The following is a 24,585-nucleotide window of genomic DNA, read 5'->3' as shown; positions in this document are numbered from 1 at the left end:
TGACCTGCACATCTTTGGAGTGTGGGAGGAAACCGGAGCACCCGGAGAAAACCCACGCAGACACGGGGAGAACGTGCAAACTCCACACAGTCAGTTGCCTGAGGCGGGAATTGAACCCGGGTCTCCGGCGCTGCGAGGCAGCAGTGCTAACCACTGTGCTATTGAAGTAAGATTCCTGGCAACTGTACCACTGGATGATACTTTTCTTTCCTAAACCTAGGAGCGAAGGCCGTTATTAACACATTAGAATTGGCATGTCAGTGGTAGCCAATTGCAGCAGCAAGAAGGAGCATCCCACTGGATATTACCTGGAGGCTATTCAGGGGTCAGAGAACTAGTACCTGTGAAGAATCTTCAACTTATGTGGGAGTTAAGTCATCTGATAAAGAAAGATAGTAAATGCTTAACTTCTGACAAGCACTAGGGATTTGGCTTTCAGCTGGCATGAGGCCATTTACAGTTGTCAAGGTTGATATACTCACTGAAGTAACTTGAAAACTGCTTCAGCCACATCCCTCAAGACAATGGCAACTTGTGGGTGCTTCTGCACATAGACCTTCCCCAGACAAAGTATTTTGGGGACCATACAGGGAAAAATTAATGCACACTCCAATTCTTCCCCTTTTCCTTGAACAGTTCTCCTTTTATCAAGGCCTGATTTTAAAAATGGCAGGGTTTGGATGGATAAAAATATTCAATGCACCTCCTATTTATTGGTTAGAGAATGATCTGAGACCACTGGCCTGAGACAACCTGCCCACACAAACTCATAACCATGGAATGTGCACAGGATCATAGAACAAGCCTGCTATGGAAGGAGGCCATTTTGATATTGGAATTCACACTGGTTCTCTGAAAGAGCCTTTGGTTCTTTTACAAGTCACATTCAAAGAGTCATAGAGTCATAGAGATGTACAGCATGAAAACAGACCCTTCGGTCCAACCTGTCCATGCCGACCCAATCTAGTCGCACTTGCCAGCGTCCAGCCCATATCCCTCTAAACCCTTCCTATTCATGTACCCATCCAGATGCCTTTTAAATGTTGCAGTTTCACTAGCCTCCACCACTTCATCTGGTAGCTCATTCCATACATTAACCACCCTCTGCGTGAAATAGTTGCCCCTTAGGTCTCTTTCATATCTTTCCCTTCTCACCCTAAACCTATGCCCTCTAGTTCTGGACTCCCCCAACCCAGTTAAGAGACTTTGTCTATTTATCCTATCCATGCCTCTCAGGATTTTATAAACTTCTATAAGGTTACCCCTCAGCCTCCGGCGCTCCAGGGAAAGCAGCCTATTCAACCTCTCCCTATAGCCCAAATCCCCTAACCCTGGCAACATCCTTGTAAATCTTTTCTGAACCCTTTCAAGTTTCACAACATCTTTCCGAGAGGCTGGAGAACAGAATTGTACGCAATATTCCAAAAGTGGCCTAAACAATATCCTGTACATCCGCAACATGACCTCCCAACTCCTGTACTCAATACTCTGACCAATAAAGGAAAGCATACCAAACGTCTTCTTCATTATCCTATCTACCTGCGACTCCACTTTCAAGGAGCTATGAACCTGCACTCCAAGATCTCTTTGTTCAGCAACACTCCCAAGGACCTTACCATTAAGTGTATAAGTCCTGCTAAGATTTGCTTTCCCAAAATGAAGCACCTCACATTTATCAGAATTAAACTCCATCAGCCACTTCTCAGCCCATTGGCTCATCTGATCAAGATCCCATTATAATCTGAGGTAACCTTCTTCGTTGTGCACTACACCTCCAATTTTGGTGTCATCTGCAAACTTAGTAACTATACCTCTTATGCTCACATCCAAATCATTTATCTAAATGATGAAAAGTAGTGGACCCAGCACCAATCCTTGTGGCACTCCACTGGTCACAGGTTTCCAGTTTGAAAAACATCCCTCCACCACCACCCTCTGTCTTCTACCTTTGAGCCAGTTCTGTATCCAAATAGCGAGTTCTCCTTGTATTCCATGAGATATAACCTTGCTAACCAGTCTCCCATGGGGAATCTTGTTGAACACCTTACTGAAGTCCGTATAGATTACGTCTACTTGTCTGCCCTCATCAATCCTCTTTGTTACTGCTTCAAAAAAACTCAATCAAGTTTGTGAGACATGATTTCCCACCTCTGCTTCTCAAGTCATCAGCCAATGGGGAAAAATTCTCTTGAATAGCTCTGTCTAAACATGTTAGTACCTGAAGAAGGGCTTATGCCCGAAATGTCAATTTTCCTGCTCCTTGGATGCTGCCTGACCTGCTGCGCTTTTCCAGCAACACATTTTTCAGCATGTTGGTACATTGCACACATCTACTCCCAACCTTCTCTTTTCTAAGGAGAACTACTTCAGCTTCTCAATCTATCCTTATAACTGAAGTTCCTCATCTCTGGAACCATTCTAATAAATCTGGAATAGAAACAGCAGGTCTGCCAGTATATGTAAAGAGAAATCAGAGTTAACGTTTCAGGTCCAGTGACCCTTCCTCATGCAACTTCTGTTTTTGTTTCTGATTTACAGCATCTGCAATTCTTTCTGTTTTATCTCATAAATCTGGATATGTTCTGCAGTGTCTCCACTGGTAGAAGAATGTCATTGCAGCATGATGTGATCATTTGAGTAGCTTCTATTATAAATGTGAACATATGAATCTTTAATGGAAAATTGTTGACAGGAAATATCATCAGATATAACAATTGATAAAGTATTATATGTAGTTCAAGTCACTCAAACTGTTGGATGCTGCATAGGTTAAATTTTGGAGTAATCCTTTACAGTGCTAATCAGAATGTCCTTAATAAATGGACTGATTGGACGAAAAACAGTGACAGGCTCTGTTGTTTGCTTTTAATGATAATTAATCTGTGCAGTAATTCAATTTTAAGTAAATGTCAGAGCCTTTAATTAAAGAATGAATTAATCATTTCAAAAGTATGATGCCAGAAGCTATTTCGTCACTCAAAGGGTGGAGGAAATCTGAACTTGCTCTCTGTCCCAAAAATCTGTTGAGTCTGAGAACATCGATTGAATTTTTCAAAACTGGAGTTCAAAGATCTTGTCAGGTTACAATATTAAGAGTTTCAGAACCAAGGGAGGTCGATGAAGCTAAAATATAGATCAGACAGGATCAAAATCAATAGTGAAGCAGCTTTCAGGGGCTAACTAACCTAATCCCTGCCCAATGTTCCTTTCCTGATCAATAAAAGTAACAGTTCTCCATTCAACATACAATTCTCAGCAATGCAGAGAATTTTGCTTGCATGCTGAATACATAAGTACAGGTTTGTGCAGTTATCAATATTATAGTGGGTGGCACGGTGGCACAGTGGTTAGCACTGCTGCCTCACAGTGCCAGTAGGCGCGGGTTCAATTCCCGCCTCAGGCGACTCTCTGTGTGGAGTTTGCACATTCTGGTGATTATCCATTATTTAGTCTAGACATTCAGTCCAACTGGCATTTATGCCCACAAGTCCATCCTCCACGCACACTACTTCATCAAAGTCTATACCCATAGGTCTATACTGAAGGTCTAAGGCTCCTCCTTAAAGACATCTGGGATGCTATTCACCTCAATTACACTATTTGATAGTGGTTCCACTATCTAAAACTGGGCTTCCTACACTGGGGTTCAAGACACCAAGTATGGCAACAAGCAGAAAGGTTAGGCTCGCTTCCTTTTCCCTTGTTTTAATATGATTCCTTTGCCCCCAGCCAACACTCACTGGGGGCAAGGAAGGTGTGCCAGTTTTTAGAACCACAAAATGGAGTCACAGTGGGAAAAGGTTTAGGAAGCACTGGTCTAAAGACACTGAGTAAAGCATTTTTTAAACTGAATTATATTTGTGCAATAAAATGACTTCTTCATTTTAAGTAAAAAAATTTCTTGATGCTGGGAATGTTGTATAAATCACACAATTCTGGGCAAGGAAAGTAGAAATGAGCACTTCTCAACATCATGCCAAGTTGCAGACATTTTTGTACAACATCTGTTGAGGGAATTCTGTGTCATTTGAAAGAACGGTTTTTCAACTCCTTCTCAGACTAGCCACTATTCAGCTGACACCCTGCGATGACTAAATGTATGTGAGGGAATGCCAAAGCAATACTGTAGAACAGCAGTAAATCCTGAGCAAATACATGAAATTGTATGGCAGCGCACCTGATAAAAAAAAACTCAACTGAGTTCAATCAGATCAGACTGTAAATCTTTCCAGTTCATGTCATTACATCGCCAGTGATGACTTGATTCTGTCCGACCAATATTAAGGATAGAGATTAAACCTCATGTCCAGAATTCTATAAAAAGATATGAGAGAAAACACAGAATAATAAGGAGATCAGAAAGTATTTTACCACTGAAGATCATTAGCATTAAGAGAATCAGGATGCATTAGGGTCCAGTGGGTCTGCTCTGCTATTTCACAAGATCATGGTGGACTATGGTTAGAGAATTTGTTGGCTTATTGATAGAACTTTTGCATAAGTCCTTCAATTGTGAGTTGAAGTTCCATTCCACTGATTCAAGCACATAATCTAGGTTCACATTCCAGTACATAAATGAGGGAAACCTGCCTGTCAGAAGTGCAGTCTTTTGAATTAGCTCTCTCTCGAATAGTCGCGAAAGACCTCTTGGCAACATTTTAAAGGGGAAGAGCATTCTAATTCATATATTTATCTCTTAGCTAACAACTAACAAATTATTTCACTGTTATTGCATTGCTGCTGTTGGACATTTGCTGCAGCCAAACTGGTTGCCGTGTTTCCATGCATTGCAACAGTTATACATTGATTATTAACTGTAACAGACTATCCTCTGGATGTAAGTTTGCTCGCTGAGCTGAAAAGTTTGTTTTCAGATGTTTCGTTACCATACTAGGTGACATCAACAGTGAGCCTCCGGTGAAGCACTGGTGTTAGTGACCGACACTATACACATACAAACCTTTTTCCATACAACCTTGTGCACTTGTGAACCATATGGCAAATGCAGTTCATTACTTTTAACTTGGCTATAAGTCAAGTTGTTGATTTTTGTGGCTTTTGACTGAAAGGTGCCGTGCCAAAATATTTGTCCAACATTTTCCACACTTCCTTGAGTCAACAGGTTGCTAATTTGCAGATGATGATCATAAGATGGCTGAAGAATTTAATTAGCAATTAATTTGTAATTAAGGATACCAGAGAGCAGGGGAATCCTGAAGTGGTTGAGTATGAGATGCCTGACAGCATACTTGAAAAAAGTAAATGTTTAGATAGATTAAGTAGAAGGAAGATGAGGTGCCAGGACCCAATGAAAAATATCCTAGAATTTGGAGACAGACAATTGCTGTATCGCATAAGTTATACTTTAGGCACAAATCTGTGTCAAAAACAAGAGACTAGCGGAAGTAGAACCCATTTGTAAAATGGGAGACATAGATAATCTATGTAGTTACAAACCAGTTGATTTAGTAACTATGGTAGGTAAGGTTTTGGTAAAGTCAAAAAGGAAACCAATGTAGTTAGTTCAAGTTTGAAAATCCGTCTTTGGTCAAGTCTTTAGTCATCTGACTTAATACCCTTCAATGCAGTTCGATGTCAAATGTTGTTTCATTGTGCTCCTTTGAAGAACTTTAGATGTTTTATATTAAGGTTGTTATGTAGATTCAAGTTTTTATATATGAACATACAAAAAAGGAACAAGAGTAAGCCACTTAGTCCTTCGAGTCTGCTTCACTATTTAATAAGAATTTGGCTGATCTGATTTTAACTTCAACTCTACATTCCTGCACACACCCTATAATCTTTTATCCTCTTGGCAATCAAGAATCGATCTACCACTGCCTCAAAAATATTTAAAGATTTTGCATCCACTGCCTTTTGAAAAAGATAATTTCAAAAATTTAAAATCTTCTGGAAGTAAAAAAATGTTTTCACATCTCATTTTAAAATAAAGATAGGAACAGCCATGGGCCATTCAGCCCATCCAACTTATCCCACTACTTTATATGATCATGGCTGATTGAACAATTCAATGCCTTCTGCTCTCCACATCTCTATAACCCTATGCACCACTGGTAATTAGAAATATATCAAACTCTATCTTAATCATCCTCAAAGACAGAATGTCCACAACCCTCCATTGCATGGAATTCCAAAGGTTCACAACCCAATGAGTAAGATAATTTCACCATTTAGTGTTATTCCATTTATTTTTGAATGGTGCTGCCTGGTTTTAGACTTCTCAACCAAGGGAAATGTCTTAGCTGCATCTGCCTGTCTCTTCGTTTAAGTATTTGTAGCTTTCAATGAGATCACCGGAGTATCCAGATGGGGTTTGATGAACTTTTATTGCATCCCCTCTCTCAGAATAATATCTTTCCTGAGATAAGGAGACCAAAATTGTACACGGTGCTCTAGATATGGCCTAACCAAGCTCTATACATGCTAATTTTTCAAGGAATTAATTCTCTAAGTGATTTAAGTTCACTTGGATCCAGGTTTGCTGATTATTTCTATGTTAGCAGGTTTAAATGATTTTATCCTTTCCAGCCTCTTTCAACTTCCTTGCAGTCTCCTTCTCACAACCCTTTCCATTTGTAGCCTCCTTCCTTCTCAAAGTTTTTTCTCCCTTGCTCAAATATCCTCTTCTTCATGCTCCCCCATTCTTCTCCCCCTTGTACCTAATTACTGCTCCATCCCCTTATGTCTCCTTTCTTCTTTCTGTACACTCCCACTCAGGTGCCCTCTCCTCTCCTCCTCAATGCATACCCTATCTTCATACCATATCCTTGTTGCACCCTTCATTTCCACCCCACCAGCAACCCACTCTGACTTGGCCAACAGCAAACACTGCTCTCTGTACCCTCACCGTCAGAGGCCCAGACTTGGTCAATGGAGGGTTACAGGCCAGGTGGTTTAGGCATGGAGAGGGGGGGTAGTGAGGAACAATTGGAGAGATGTGGAGGAGAGCACGAGGAGGATAGATGGGGAGAGGTAAGCAAGGAGGGAAGTAAGAATCTTGGAGGGGATGAAAAAGGAGGAAAGGACAGGAGTAAAGTGAGAGTGGACGAGGAGAGGTGGGAACAGTCAACAGGGAGAGGGAAAGGACAGAAGAGAGCAAGAAGGGGAGGGAATGGGGAAAAGGAGAAAATGAGAGAGAGGGAAAAGAAGATCAGATGAGGGAAAGGAGAAGGGACAGAGGGATTGGAATGGGAACAGAAGGGATGCGAGAACACAAGGACACTTCAAGCTGGAGGCATCTCTGAAGACAATTTTTTTAAAGATTCAAATGTGGGCACAGCTGCCAAGCCATCAATATTGATAGAGACTTCTTACACAGAATTGCCTCATACCTACTGGATAGGTCAGAAAAAGGTGTCAATGTTCCTGACCTGATGCTAGGGGGATAATGCCAGGCAATGTGTGTTTTAGCCTCATAGGCGTGGGGAGGAGGATGCTCCTGGCTGAGTCCCCAATATGCTCCCATGTTATGATTAGGTTAGATTCCCTGCAGTGCGTAAACAGGCCTTTGGTCCAACCAGTCCACACCGACCCTCCGAAGAGTAACCCACCCAGACCCGTTTCCCCCAAACTAATGCATCTAATACAATGGGCAATTCACCTGACCTACACATCTTTGGAAACTGGAGCACCTGGAGAAAACCCACGCAGACAAGGGGAGAATGTGCAAACTCCACACAGACAGCCACCCAAGGCTTGAATTGAACCTGGGACCCTGGTGCTGTGGGGGAACAGTGCTAACCACTGAGCCACCATGCCAACATGTTTAGTTGTTCCTAATTAGTTAGCAAATGATATAAGGTGGACAGCTCATTTAAATATAGCTCTGGCAAGATCACTGAGAGTTGGATTGTATCAGGCAGACAACCCTAAACACAGTTTTCAGAAATTCCCCCTCTGACCATCTTCCATGAGGCAGCTAAATTCCCCTTATGACCTCGTGTAGCTTCTCCAGCAAGAGAAACGGCTTCTCAGCATTTGCCAATCAAGTCCCCTCTGAATCTTACATGTTTCAATTTAGCCCATTACAATCTGTCCACAGGGTGTAACTGCGGAATCCCGCAAGGAATGAATGCTCCCGAACATCTGCTGTTGGTGTGCTGTGTAAATACATGACACATAATACTAGGAAAATGAATTATAAAACTATCTTATTTTGGTTAATTTTGTACATGCTGATAAGCAATATGCATACTTACATTGGAGATAAAGAGACAAAAAAAAACAATGTGCATTTTTAGACATAATGTACAAAGGTGTAATTTTTGGAAAATATGGAGAGGGGTTGTTAATCAGGGTATTATATTAAAATATTTATGTTTGAATCCTTCAGTATATTCTATCTTAAATTTGCAGCCAATTCATAATTTTGATGATTGCTTGCCTTCTTTGCCTATTGCTATGTAATAATTAATGTGTTTACGTAGGAAGATGTACGTTTTCTAGCACAGAAAAAGGCAATTTAGCCCAACTTGTCCATATTGTTGTTTATGGTCTCCATGGACCACTTCCCATTTTCCTTCATTTTGATCGATCAACAGATTCCTCTCTTCATGCATTCCCTCCTATGTTTATCTGACTTTCCCTTAAACGCATCTTAGTGATTATTGTACTGCTCATTTTAATATTTAACTTAAATAAATTGTGAAATGTTCTAACTTTTCGCTGTGTAATGCTGAGTTTGGTATATATACAAAGATTCTCACGGTTTTTAAATCTGAGGTGATAAGGATGGAGCCTTGAACATTTTCCCATGCATACTGTTCTTGGCTCCAATCCATGCTTTCCTTTCCAGTCCTATAACAGTAACAGTTTCCCTCTTCCATTTAGCAGATCATCACACTACCTCTGTTGAATTGCTATTCCTTGCAAAGCCTTCCATTACGTTTTCATCACTCAGGTAAAGGAAAAAGAAAGAAAATTTGACCAATCATTTTAACTGAATCATGTTATTGGAATTTGTTTACGAAAGGCTGATGATTGTTTGGAGTTTCTTTTAGTCATAATTTCATTGGTGTACCAATTCAAGGTCCGTCAACAGAACAGAGGTGAGCTTGAAATAACATGAAGGCAGGAAGCACTTAGACTACTTAGGGATTACCCAGTGATTAGATGTTAAATCATATTTAATTATATTTTCTGATGCATTCACTTTGATTTTGAAACACTTTGCTTAAGTAATGTTTCTTCTCACAGAAACCATGTGTGCTTTTTAGTTTCATTTGTCTTTGTTTTATGCTTTTAAAATATTGACTTGCTGACCTTAGAAATTTTGGGTCATTGAAATGTGTATGTCTATCATGATCCTTTTGTAATCCTTTGTTAGTATTTGCTACCCTATGGAAATGTTTTCTCTGGACTGGTAGCCTTGGGAAGCTGATGGTGGGAAGTTAGAATGCAGTATTCCCCAGTATTGTGTCAATTTTTGTACAGCTTCACCGGAATGAATGAATTTATTGAGAAGATGGGGTCTGTTGCAAGCAGATTAGTTTGTACAGTCCCATTCGGGTTGCCAACCCTGCAGGATTATCTTGGAAACTTGGAATTTAAAGACCAATTTCTGGATGTGCTGCCAAGAATTCCCCGGGATAGAAATCAGAGGCATGTTAAAAAGAAAACTGAATTTTCTTTGCATGTTATTAGTTATTCATTATGAAAATATTAATGATGAAGGATAAAGCAGTAGAGCAACAGGAAGTGGAAGGTCATGTGTTAGACCATTATAAGTAATTTTGTGGGAGATGACATCCCAAAAAATTAGAACAAAATCCCTCTCACAGTAATGAACCTGATAGGTGATGATGAGAATGAAGGAGGAGCTGTAGGGAGGATGGGATTGATGGAGGTATGATCAAGGCAGGGGGAATGGTGGAGTGTTTGGGGTGGGTGCTTGCTGTGTTGGAATGTAGTGTGTTACTGAGGGAGGAGGGGAAATTGGGGTTAGGTGATGTGTGAAGGTTACCTTTTAATTCTTCGTCCTGGCAGTAACTGACTTTGGATACCAGCCTGTTTTGCTATCAGAACAATTGGTACAAATGGCTCAGCTCCTACAAGGCCAGAAGCAGACACAGCAGAGTTACAAATCATGCCAATTCCTTTTTGTAACCTGTGTCACAGTGGAAATGTCACGTCCCTGTTGTTTTATACAATCCGATGTTGACTGTAGTAAAGCTGCCAATATAAAGCCATTTATCTCTCATCTGGGTGCGTTTCAAGGCCTGATCCAGAGTAACTTTCTCACTGAGCGAGACTGTACTTGGATATGCTGTGATAGTATCTGTGTAATCTTACGCAGATCTCTAGAACACTGCGTTCCTTAATTTGCGTTCTCATGTGCAACCATCAATTTCCGTCACCCCATCCTTGGCTGCCTGAATCCTAAGTTCTAGGACGCCTTCATTAAACCTCTTTCATTGCATTCTCTTTTCAAACTATCGGTCAACCCTTTGGCCAAGCATTAGGTCAACAGTCCCAATATCTCCTTATGAACTTTGAAGCTAAATTTTCTTGGATAAGGTTCCTTGAAATGTTTTTTTTAATTCAATCACGGGATGTGGGCATTGCTGGCTGGCCAGCATTTATTGCCCATCCCTGGTTGCCCTTCAGAAGGCAGTGGTGAGCTGCCTTTTGAACTGCTGCAGTCCTTGCGACAATGCATGACAATAAACACATCATATAAATACAAATAGCTATTGTTGTTGGCTGATCACAGCAAATGGACCATTAATTCAATCTGCTGTTCCTATTCAACACATCCCAGCTCTTGGACTTAGCATGGCAAATAGAAGTAATACATTAATTTGGGAAAACTTGTTTTTAATGGTTTGCCCTTACATCATTCCGTGGCTACAAATTTAAAATAACCCTTTCATTTGTGAATGTTCTGTGGACTCCTGAGAGATGCAAATCATTGGCATCTTGAGGCCATACTGGAACATGCAAGGCACTATATAAATGCAGATCCTTTTGTTTTCTTTCCTGAACTGAGGAGATAATAAATCTTCTGTTTATATTTCTTTTCCCCCTACACTACTGCCATACAACAGTAGTGCTTATTTTCTGCAGCATCCATGTGTGTGTGTGTGTGTGTGTAGGTGCAAGACACAGTGAAAACACCAGTTGTATAGATTGCTTTATTAATATTCCATCACCTGGAAAAGCATGTAGCCAAGGAACCAGTGACAAGCAAACCCTGGTAGAGGCAATGCCTATGTGAAAGAAAAAGTGAGGGGAGGGTGAAGATCAAATCAAAATAGAGTTGGAGGGGGAAATAAAGCAGTGTCCATCTCTTCCTAAAGACATCAAGAGTATTGGTGGACACCACATGGTCCTTCTCTAGGGACACCTGGGCCCAAACATAGCCGCAGAAGAGTGGCAGGTAGTTAACCATAATAATCCCATCCACAGCCTGCTGCCTGGACAATGCAGATCCCTTTATCTGATCAGGTTTTGTTATTACCAACTTGTCCAAGTCAAATATTATCCACTCCTGCTCTGCCTGGACTAATTTTAATCCATTCTTATTGAGTACAATCACTTATACAGATTGAATAATTTTGTGCAATAAGTGCTTCACCTTTTTAAAAACTGTTTTTTCATGTCATGTCTGTGCAGGTGTAGGACACAGTGAAGGACAAACAAGTGTGTAAATCTTTATTTATATTCCACCACCAGGAAGAAAGGAAACACCCGAGTGGCCAGTGGCAAGTAATGCCCTTCTCATCAAAGGGCAATGCTGCGTGATCAAAAAGTGAAAGGGGAGGGCAGAGACTAAATCAAAATAGAGTCAGTGGGGGAAATAACGCATTCCACATCCTGCGGTTCCCACCCCTCCCTGAAAACCTCAAGGGTGTTGGTAGACACCACGTGCTCCTTCTCCAAGGACACCTGCGCATGGACGTAACCATGGAAGAGGTGCAGGGACATTCCTGTTTAGTATTTTTCTTGCTCTTTTTTAAACAAGTGCATAAATCTTTATCTATATTCCACCACTAGGAAGAAAGGAAACACCCGAGTGGCCAGTGGCAAGTAATGCCGTTCACATCAAAGGGCAATGCTGCGCGATCAAAAAAGTGAAGGGGTTGGCAGGGATTAGATCAAAATAGAGTTGGAGAGAGAAATAAAACACTCCACACCTTGCAGTGCCCACCTCTCCCGAAAGACATCAAGAGTATTGGTGGACACCACATGCTCCTTCTCTAGGGACACCTGGGCTCAAACATAGCTGCAGAAGAGTGGCAGGCCGTAATAATCCCCTCCACAGCCCACTGCCTAGACAATGCCGATCCCTTTACCTGATCGGGCTTTGTTATTACCAACTTGTCTAAGTCAAGTATCATCCATTTCTGTTCTGCCTGGACTAATTTTAATCCATTCTGATTGAGTACCATCATTTATACGTATTGAATAATTTTGTGCAATAAGTATTTCATCATTAAGTGCAATCATGGCCCATTATCCCATTTGACTGATCATGAGTTAATGAAAGAGCAATTCGAATTATAAAAGATCTTGGGAGCCCCTGTGTGTTATTGCATTTCAGGAGTGTTTGAGCACTATGTTATGGGATTAAGTTCAAATTGTAATTAATATATGCTGTGCTATTTATTGGTGTGTTCAGAATAATCGCAATGGCGCACTCAAATCTTTGTGGACAGACCAACACAGGCCAAATGCTATTAACCTTAATGAGCAGTGTTTGATGATGGAGAACAAGTTCCTGGATTTCCCTGTCAATAAACCACTCTGACAGTCAAAACAAACACATAGAAGGACTATCTAAGAGCTGGCTGTATGCTAAAGTAGACTAGGTATTAAAAAGAAAGCTGAGAATGCCCAATCTCTCCTCTTTCTTATTATTTGACTACACAAAAGATCTCAAGGAGGATTGATTTGAACAAAGTAGTAAATTTTACCTTCCATTAAATATCCTGAACATTCACAAAATTAAACACTGTTCATCATTTGAGCCATGGTTCTGAATCAAAATGCCATTTCTTTTCTTTCGTGAGTAGGACAAGGTCACTGTAGGTTAAGCTAGTAAAAAGTAGTTTGGGGTTTATATTAGAAAATAGAGTGCTTACAACACAAAATAGTTCTTTAAATAAACTAATGGGAGGAAAAGAATAAACACTGAAATAATTTGTAAAGCAACTTGCACCAAGCCTTATTCATCCATCACCCTCTCTCTGTTCTCTGACTCACGTTAGCTCATCTTTAAGCAACAGTTCAATTTTGAAATAATTACATTTATTTTCAAATTCCTCTTTCCCCACCCTCCCCTTCAGCAACCCTCAAAGGTCTCTGCAATCCTCCAGTACTGGTCATTTGTGCACTCCACATTCATCAGCAGAATTTTCCAGCAAATAATTCCTCAGTATGTGGGAATTGACAACGTGTTGTATCCCGATGCAGTAACCACATGGCTAGCAGCTAAGATACAGTTAGGATGTGAGTCTTTCCTTTAGTATTTCTTCATGATTCAACATAGCTCAGCAGGCTCCAATTCAGAAGATAGTGGTCTCTAACTGTACTCTAAGGTGATGACACACCAGGTCCAAGGAACTGAATAATTGGTCTAGGTTTCCACATTTCATATACTGAGTAGATTCTCTAGACTAACGCTTCAAAAAAGAAAGGAAAATGGAACCTTTCATTTATATATCGCTGCTAATTTCTCCAGAGTGCCCCAAAGCATACTGCTGCCAATGAACTGCTTCTAAGACAGGGTTGTAGGGCTGAATCAGGTGGGCTGGCATTACAGAATGACAGAAGCGTTACAGCTCAGAAAGAAGCTATTCGATGGGGGAAAGCATCAGGCAGGGAGTGGGATCTTTTCCCAACGTTCAGCAAAAACCTATTCACTGATGCTCAGTTTGGGTTCCACCAGGGTCACTATGTTGCTGACTTCATTGCACCTTTAGTCTAAACATGGACAAAAGAACTGGACTCCAGAGGTGAGATGAGAATGACTCCCTTTAACATCAAAGAGGTATTTGATCAAAGCAGCATTCAGGTAACCACCTGATGAAGCAGTGCTTCAAAATCTGGTGCTTCCAAATAAACCTAGGCAAAAGTGAGGACTGCAGATGCTAGAGATTAGAGTCAAGGTTAGAGTGGTGCTGAAAAAGCACAGCAGGTCAGGCAGCATCCGAGAAGCAGGAAAATTGACGTTTCTGGCAGGATTCCTGATGAAGGACTCCTGCCCGAAACTTCCAAATAAACCTGTTGGACTATAACCTGGTGTTATGTGATTTTTAACTTTGTCCACCTCAGTCCAACACCGGCTCCTCCAAATCATGGTATTTGATCATGGAAGGGATCCAGAAACCCTAGCAAAACTGAAGTCAATAAGAATAGGGGAGGAATTTCTGCTGGTTGAAATCATACCCAGAATAAAGGAACTTGGTTGTGGTAGTTGGTGGTCGATCAGCTCAGTCCCAGGACATCACTACAGACATTCTTCGGGCTTGTGTCCTCTGTCCAGTCATCTCTAGCTAGGTTAGAAATAGGGATGCTTGCTGATGTTTGTAAAATATTCAGTGCCATTTGTGGCTCCTCAGAATATTGAACAAGTGGTGTGTGTCCATATGCAGCAAGACCTGGGCAACATCCAGACTTGGGCTGGTATGTGGGAAGTAGTATTGATACCACATAAATACTAGGCAATGACCATCTTCAACAAGATAGAATTTTATTGTGTCTTAGAATCAGAGTCATAGAGGCATTCAGCATGGAAACAGGTCCTTTGGTCCAACCAGTCTATGTCAAACATAATCCCAAATAGTCCCACCCACCTGCTCCTTGCCTATATTCCTTCAAACCTTTCCTACTCATGTACTTATCCAAGTGGCTTTTAAAAGTTGCAATTGTATCCACATCCACCACTTCCTCAGGAAGTTCATTCCACACATGAACCACCCTCTGTATAAAAGAATTGCAACTCATGTCTTTTTTAAATCCCTCTCCTCTCACCTTAAGAATGTGTCCCCTTGTCTTGAAATCCTCTTCTTTATATTCAATGACATTATCATCACTGAATTCCCTCCCAGTATCATCATTCTGGAAGTTACCATTAACCAACCATGTACAGTAAATGCTGTGACTACAAGAGCAGGTCAGAAGCTAGGAACTCTGTGGAGAGTAAAAACATAAGAACTAAGAACAGGAGTAGGCAATTCAGCCCCTCGAGATTACTGCACCATTTGATATGCTCGTGGCTGATCTCATCTCAGCTTTAACACCACTTTCCTATCCAGTCTCCATAACCTTTCAACCTGTTACTAATTAAAATTCTGTCTATCTTTTCCTTAAATTTACTCAATGTCCATATCAAGCACACCCTGGAGTAGTGAATTACACAAATTCACACCCTTCTGAGTTGAAAGTGCATTACTGCTACTTCACTACTATCGGATCAAAATTCTGAAATTTTGTAACAGCGCTGTTGGTGCAGCTACACCACATGGACTACAGTGGTTCCAGAAACAAAGTTAAAAACTACACAACACCTGTTTATCATCCAACAGGCTTACTTGGAAGTGCAAGTTTTCAGAGTGCTGCACCTTCATCAGGTAGCTAGAGGGGCAGGATCATAGGAATTTATAGTAAAAAAAATGTCATACAATTGATGCAAAGTATTGAACAAACTTAGATTGCTGTTAAGTCTTTTAGCACTGAGAAAGGGGATGCAGGTTTTGAGTGACTAACAGGTAAATCCCAGAACTTCTTTCAGGTCACAATCCCAAGATAACTTCAGGTTTTATAAAAACAAAGTGATATCTCAGTTCAGTCAATGCATTTAAGGTGTGAGGTTAGAGTCTGTCTGCATCCCAACCTAAGTCAGACTGGTTCTAGTTCCAAAGCAAGAATTTATAAAATGTCACATGGACTGACTGCCTACAGATTGTGTGCTTTTTGAACAAAATAGAACGTATCTACAAATACAAGTCTGCAAATTCAAATTCACCCCATAGACTTATATGTGCTTGTGCATGCAGGTGAGGGAGAGAGTGAAAGATAGTGTGTATGTGTGTGTGAGAGTGTGTGTGCATAAGTGTAACGGAGCATATACACACATACCACTCACACAAAAGCATACACACACTCTTACACATGATTACACTCACATAGACCCTCTCTCAAACACAGTCTCTCTTAGACACGCACACACACACCCACACTCACACTCACGCGCACACCCTCTCATAGGCTTATAGTCCATCACACTCACACGCTCACACTCTATCAAGCACACACACACATATACACTCTCTCCTTCTCTCCTACACCCACCTTCTCCCTCCCTCTCACACGCGCACATATAAGTATATAAGTCTATTTGCAAATACATTCTATTTTGTTCAAAAAGCACACAATCTGTAGGCAGTCAGTCCATGTGACATTTTATAAATTCTAACTTTGGAAATAGAACCAAACTGACTTAGGACTGGGATACATCCAACTCTAAATTCACACTTTAATGCATTGCCTGAGCTGTGATGTCACCTTTTTTAATATAAAGGTTTAAGGTATCTTGGGAATACGACTTGAAACCAACTTCTGATATTTATATGTTAATGAATCGAAACCTGCATCCCCTATTCTAACTAATTAAAGACTTAACAGTAATCTAGGTTTGTTCAATACTTCGCATCAGTTGAATGACACTTTGATCTTTTACTCTCAGTTCTGTGTCCTATGATCCTGTTACCTGATGAAACAGCAGCACTCCGAAAGCTTGTACTTCCAAATAAATCTGGCACCTCCAAATCATGGTTGCAGGAGGCAGCTCACCTGCATCTTCTTAAGGGTAATATAGGCAGTGACTGCCACATCTTCTGAACAATTACAAAAACATTTCAATGGTCACCAGTTAGCTGGATTTTTAATTCAATAGGAAATTTGGCTAAACTGAGAGGAAATGCAATGCTACAGTCCGAAGGAATCTCTTAACGAAGGAACTGACTGATCAGAACTGTCACTGCAGTCAATTCTGCCCTCTAATGTTAAGATTAGGCATTGCAGTAGGCCAAACAGAAAATATATTATTTCAATGGAAACAAACCCCACTATGACTTAGTTTTTTAAAGATTTCCTTTGGTTCTGTTGAAATCGAGCTTCATGTTCATCAGTTGAGTCTCCTTAAGAAAAGGTAATGTACAAATTTATTCCTGTGTTGATGACATTGATAAAACTATAGCTCCTTGTTTTCTGCAAATTTCACACTTCATTAACAAGATAAATGAGGCCATCAGGTGAGTTTAAACTTCAAAAGCTCCCCACACTTGTTAATGAACATTAAAATCTTTGGACACGCATCTTAAAAACTGTGTGAACTTATGTAATTATCACATACTTTCCTGCTGTCCTGAACCACATTCTCCCTACACAGTGCCCACTAATATCTCTGTGTTCAGCCTGACTGGACCAGATCATTAAAGAAAAAAATGCTTAAATTTATATTACAATCTTCATAACCTCCTGAACTGCTTTAGAACCAGTTAATAGTTTTGAAATATTGTCACTTTCATGACTTGTTCACCTATCACTCAAGTACTTGCTGCCCTATACTATCTGAGTGTTTGGTAAGACCAGGGCAATAAAATACTCATCCCTATATTTAATCCTTCCTGGCCTTGTACCTAGCGGCTTCTGTAACCTCCTCAAAGCCCTATAACCCTCTTTGATTTAAATGCCCCTCCAACTCCAACATCTTGTGTGTTGTCTGCTTCTTTCGTCATTCAACATCTTTTGTTTGAGGGGGTTAAAATCCAATCCCAGCTGGGATACATGAAGCATTTCCTTTTCAATGTGGAAGAACAGGGCTAACATTTCAAAGACCGGTGGTCTGTCCAACCTGGACTGGAATAGAAATAAACCAGGAAAAGTAAAGTGTAAGAAAAATGGAAAAACATCAATTCAGACTAACTGGTCTGAATAATTTTGTACAAGTACAGATATTTGAAATACAGGAGTTCTATCTGGAGAATATTAAACCAGTTCTGACCAGTTTTATGGGATCCAGTTCTACTAGTTTTACCATTAATGGAAAATATGAAGGGTCAGAACTTATGGCATTCATTGTTTTTAATATTTAAATTACATAGCAACATTAGGCAAAATTGAAAGTGTGGCTAACAATAAAAATCTAAATGTTGCTGTTTACTATAAGCTTTGTGGAAATGGCACCTTACCCTATAACTCACCATTGAAATGTGTGTCATTTTTATTTGGATACAGTGTACAGTAAATATAGACTAACATTACTGAAAATTGGTACTTGTCCATATCTACCTAAGAACACTTTTTAATGGCATTTTTAATATTAATTACCTACAAAAATCTTCTCTGGCCCTGAAAACTAACTTCTACATGTATGATGTTGCAATTTTTTAGCTTTTAATTTTGTTGCAATAACTTCTTTAAAAATTTGCATTTTTATCTCTGTTTCTGATACCAATTTTATTTTCCATCTCTGTTTTCTACTCTGTACTTGAATTGCTAGTGAATATAATATTTTGACTCTTCCTGGTTCAGATGCTGAGCAATTCATTAACATTTCTTCAATATGATTGCTTAAGGAGGTCACTTAGTTAGTTTGCACAGATTCCAAAGGGTATGTAGACGGCACTGCACTGTTCACACTTTTTACATGCAGTACTTACTTGAAATATCTTACTGGAATTAAATAAACAAGAAACAAGAAATATGCAAAGCAGGTACAAATTTGTTGCATGGTTATGGTCAATTCTGACCTATTTTGGGAAAGAAAATCCATGCAACACAGAGAATCAGCAAATCCCACAGGGAAAGCTGCAGAATGCTTTATCATGTGTACCTTTCAGCACTAGTCAGCTGCCTTCCAAAAACAGATTTTTTGACAGCACGGGAACTTAATCCTGCTAGTTTCTCCATGAACCCCTTATCCACCTGGGTTTGGGGTAGGGGGCTGGGGTGGTGGGGACAAAGGACATGGAAGAAGATATTCAGGTCCTAAAATTATTGAATTTAACATTGAGTCCTGAAGACTGCAGGACCTCCCAAGGGGAAAATAGGATGCTGTTCTACCAGCTGGCACTGAACCTTGCTGGAGCATTGTTGAAATGGCAAACAACAGAAAGCTTGGGTAATTTTTTGTGGACACCTTTATCCGTCCTCACACTCCAGGCCCTATCATCACATGAGCTGTTATCAGTACAGTCAATATATTTTCACCTTCTTATGGCCCCTATCATCAGCTTTTCTCTTTTTCTGGTATATCAATGTCTATTCCTTTGTTCACCTAACTGTCTTTCCCTCTCTCTGGGCTCCATTGCTACAATCATTACACGCCTTTTAACTTATCCACCACCACCACAACCCCAGCTCCCCATTCCCCACTCCTGACTTCAGCATATGTATTATATTTTGCTTGCTGCTACTAGTTCTGATGAAGGGTCACTGCACCAAAAATGTTGACTTTGCTTTGGCTCTACAGATGCTGACAGACCTTCTGAGTTTCTCCAGCAATTTCTGTTTTTGCTTCGAATTTCCAGCATCCACAGTTCTTGGTTTTATTTTACTCCTCAACTACCTGTGCTGTCCCCATCTGGATACTTCTGCTTGCCACTTCTGGTTCAAACAATGTCTCCTTGTAATATTCCAGCTCTGCCGATTTTTCATTCTCTGCACAGTTATAATACACTCTCTGTTCTCATGGTTAATTCACAATACAATGTTAGTTTTCAGTATATGTATTCTGAGTAGATTTCTGTGTTGAGGTAAAGACTAGTAGAACCAAGCATGGACCATGACTTTTCAGCATTGATATCAAACATTGTTAAGTTGGGTACAACATGAGCAGGTGCAAAATAAAGCTCTTCTTCACTTTTCATATGGATATATTTTCAACTTAACTTTGACATTAATTGCACCATGGGGACATTTTCATTTCTTTCACCAGTCACCACTGGGCCTTTGGAATGACATTGTCAACTTGTGTCACTTTGGACGAAGGTTGACCCCATAGGCCTTGATTTGGCCTGGACACAATCCCAGTCTCAGCTCGACAGGTAAGATGTTTTTTCTCAGTCTGAGAAGGAAAGCAACCCAGGTTAACCAGGAGATGAGATTGAATATCTATCCATCCTTTATATTTGGGAGTCTTACAGATGCTTGGGAGTTGAACCATTAGTCCCTTCCATCATTGTGATGATTGGCCCCAATATCATGGTAATGCACTTCAATACATTTTGTGCTCTGGGCTTATAACTAAATAGGAGGTGGTCCACTCTACCAGTTATTGATGATGATGGCATTCCTTCGAGCTTCATCCATTCCTGTGGAACAAACCTCTACATTCTCCTCAGCAGCAAACCAAGTTCACGTGTTTGCTGACAAGGTCAAAATTTTAAGTATATGATATAATATTTCTGTGGCCACTTTTAGCCTTTTGTGAAGCTGTTCTCCTCAAATTGTAAGCATTGAACTTGTATCTTATTTCCAAATTACATCGATAACATCAACGTGCTGTTGTGCCATTGGATTCTCTGAACACAAAAATGCTTCCTTGCCAGCTCATATATTAAAGTTGTAGGACGTTTGTAGTCCTTATGTCTGGAAGCTTCCATGTGATATAGTAAACATGTGCAGGATAGTAATGTATTCATCAAATTATCTTGAAGCTGTGGAATAAAAGAAATATTAGAAGTGAAACATTCTAACTTAGAAGTCAAAAATTCAAGATTCCTTTCAATCATTTTGAAGGGGAAATAAACTTTATGCAGAAAATATTCACCATGATTCAGTGAATAGTGTTCTCACCTCTGAGTTAGGTGTGGCTTTAAATACTAAGGAAATGCTACACTGCTGACATTTCTATCTTTTGAATGAGAGGTTAAATTGAGATCATGTCTGCCTCACAGGTAGATGTAAAGGATCTCACAGTATAATTTCAAAGAGGGGACATTTACCAAATACATACATACAAATTAAGCCATTCAGTCATAGAGTCATAGAGTCATATAGATGTACAGCTCGGAAATAAACCCTTTGGTCCAACTCGTCCATGCCGACCAGATATCAATAGACAATAGACAATGACAATAGGTGCAGGAGTGGGCCATTCTGCCCTTCAAGCCAGCACCACCATTCATTATGATCATGGCTGATCATCCTCAATCAGTATCCTGTTCCAGCCTTATCCCCATAACCTTGGATTCCACTACCCTTAAGAGCTCTATCCAACTCTTTCTTGAAACCTAATCCAATCACATTTTCCAGCACCCGCCCCATATCCCTCTAACTGGATTAGTGGTGCTGGAAGAGCACAGCAGTTCAGGCAGCACCTGAGGAGCAGTAAAATCAACGTTTCGTGCAAAAGCCCTTCATCAGGACCTAGTTAAAAATCACACAACACCAGGTTATAGTCCAACAGGTTTAATTGGAAGCACACTAGCTTTCAGGGCAACGCTCCTTCATCAGGTGATTGTGTCGCTCCAAAAGCTAGTGTGTTTCCAATTAAACCTGTTGGACCATAACATGGTGTTGTGTGATTTTTAACTTTGTACACCCCAATCCAACACTGGCATCTCCAATTCATCAGGACCTAGTTACCTAGTTTTTACCTTTTTACCATATCCCTCTAAACCTTTCCTATTCATATACTCATTCAGATGCTTTTTAAATGTTGCAATTGTACTAGCCTCCACTACTTCCTCTGGCAGCTCATTCCATACATGTACTACCCTCTGCGTGAAAAGTTTTCCCTTAGGCCTCTTTTATATCTTTCTCCTTTCACTCTAAACCTATGCCCTCTAGTTCTGCACTCACCCACCCCAGGGAAAAGACTTTGTCTATCCATGCGCCTCATGATTTTATAAACATTATAAGGTCACCCCTCAGCCTCCGAAACTCCAGGGGAAACAGCCCCAGCCTATTCAACTCTCTTACAGCTCAAATCCTCCTATCCTGGCAACATCCTCGTAAATCCTTTATGAACCCTTTCAAGTTTCACAACATCCTTCGATAGGAAGGAGACCAGAATTGCATGCAATATTTCAAAAGTGGCCTCACCAATGTCCTGTATAGCAGTAACATGACCTCTCAACTCCTGTACTCAATACGCTGACCAATGCAGGAAAGCATACCAAGCACCTTTTTCATTATCCTATCCACCTATAATTCTCCTTTCAAGAGCTATGAATCTACTATCCAGGGTTTCTTTGTTCAGCAACACTCTCAAGGACCTTACCATTAAGTGCATGAGTCCTGCTAAGATTTGCTTTCTCAAAATGCAGCACCTCGCATTTATCTAAATTAAACTTCATCTGCCACATCTCATCAGACCATGTCTGAATTGACTGTAACCTCTAATCTGCAATCCCGCCTACCTCATATAACCTTTTAACCTCTTACTTAACAATCATTGATCTAAAAATTGAGGATTCTTCTTCCATTAACTTTACAGTAAGAAAGCACCAAGGAGTCATGACCCTCTGAGAGAAAATGTTTCACTTCATCTCTGTCCAGGGTCCTAGCCAGTTAACAATTCTTAACCAAAATCACAAAAATGGGCAAATTGTTATCATTAACACACTGCTGTTTGTGGAATCTTGCTGTGAATAATTTGGCTGCTGTGTTACAATAGTGGGAAAAAACAATAAATGTACTTAATTGGTTACAAGGACATAAAAGATACCTTGTCTATGCAAGTCATTTCTTCTTTGTATTCACTTAGTTTAATGACTCATCCAAAAGATGTCATCTCCGACATCACAGCATGCACCCAGTTGCCCTTGGGAGTCAGTCTAGACTTTGTGCTGACAGTTTGGGAGTGGTGTTTGAACTCATGACCTTTGGAGTCAGCTCAACCATTTTTGACTTACCTGTGGACAAACTGCACAAACGATTCCCAATGGATAGTTGTGAAACTTTATTTTGAATTTCTAAGTGAGTTATGAAATGTGCTTATAACATGAGTTTTAATTGTTCTTTAATTGTTCTTTTGATTTTAGTGATACTATGTTTAATATAATTTAATACTGTATTCAATATAAGCAGAAAATCATATATCTTTGGTTGGGATACTGAACATTTCCTGACTGATAATTTAGGTTTTATGAGCTGTTGTAGTTCTGCAGATAACTTGTTACTTGTGGGGCTTCAGAAAAGATTTATATCTCAGGAGGACTGGATTAAAAACATTTTAAAGTTCAATAGAGCTGCTCATACCCGGTACCCACGATGTACTTTTAAGTGAAGTGCTTTTTTGAATTTGGATTTGATTTATATGTGAAATATGATTCAGTCACATTTACAGCCTTCTCATAGAATCTTACAGAATCAAGGAGACAATTTGGCCTATTGTACCAGTTTAATTCATCCCACTCTTCCCTGCTCTTTCTCCCATTGCCCTGCAAATTTTACCCTTTGAAACAAATTTCTTTAGGAAGCTACTACTAAATTTGCTTACACCAACCCTTTCAGACAGTGCATTCCAGATCAAAACAGCTAACTGCAGAAAAACAAACCCAGAAATTTTGCTCATCTCCTTTTGGTTCTTTAAGCAATTATCTTAAAAGTGTATCTGAAGTATATTGGGCCATATTCTGTGGCTTGTTTAAGGGGAGGTTTTACTATGGCGGCAGAGTGCAGGCTGCAGGGAATTGTACATTATGTTAATCCATTAACCATAAAGTAAACACCTTATCTCCCATGGGGTTAAAGGTCACCTGAGCTGATGCAAGTAGTATGTAGTTCACAAGAGAAATCTGCCCACCTAAATTTAATTACACATTTAGAGAAAACATACGTATGCAGTGCTCTTTGACCTGAACCCAAGAGCTCTGCTCTGGGAAAATGTAGCTTTGCAAGTACATACAGTGATCCAGTTTAATGAAAAACTTTCTAAAAGTGTCCTCTCTTTCCACTGCCATAGTCACTAGACAAGATTATATTGTAGGGCATAGTTACTGATTTTATAACTCAACTCTTTGGTGCTAAGGACAGAGTATTTCCTACACTGGGGTTTTCTGCAACTGCAATTAAATGTGGCAGAAAACTGCGGCTCTCTCTAGCCTTTAGATTACCAGTGACTGCCCCTGAGGAATGTGAGTTGGCAGCTGGGGAGGCCAGGTCCTCACAGGTCTCAGATTGATGATGCAAGCCGACAGACCTTAGCATTTCAATATTCCATCACTGTATCCTGCAACACCTCAACCCTGGCTGCTGTGGGTGTCAGGTGGTGAAATTAATGAATGTTTGGAGGGAATTGGCAACAGCTAGATTGCATTGTACAATAAACATCAATTATACTTTGCATAACACCAAACCAACGAGAATGGTATTAAAATGTGGCTGTCATTGTTTGTTTAGATCTAATTGTTTTGATGTCTTATTTCTAACATTATTAAAACCTGCTTTAGATCTCCAAACAAGGTGACAGATCAGGAAACATAGTGATTGATGTTTTGCTAGCAAGATCCCATCATTTTGGAGTATAACCTGATTTTGGGTCATTATTGACAAATAATTATAGCGGGTTTTTCAGATAGTGTTGTGGTTAAAAAGCAGGAGATACATTTG

The sequence above is a fragment of the Chiloscyllium punctatum genome, chromosome 22 (genome assembly GCF_047496795.1).
Source record: "Chiloscyllium punctatum isolate Juve2018m chromosome 22, sChiPun1.3, whole genome shotgun sequence".
Lineage (NCBI taxonomy): Eukaryota > Metazoa > Chordata > Chondrichthyes > Orectolobiformes > Hemiscylliidae > Chiloscyllium > Chiloscyllium punctatum.
The sequence above is the reverse complement of the archived record's forward strand: the minus strand, read 5'-3'. Positions refer to the sequence as shown.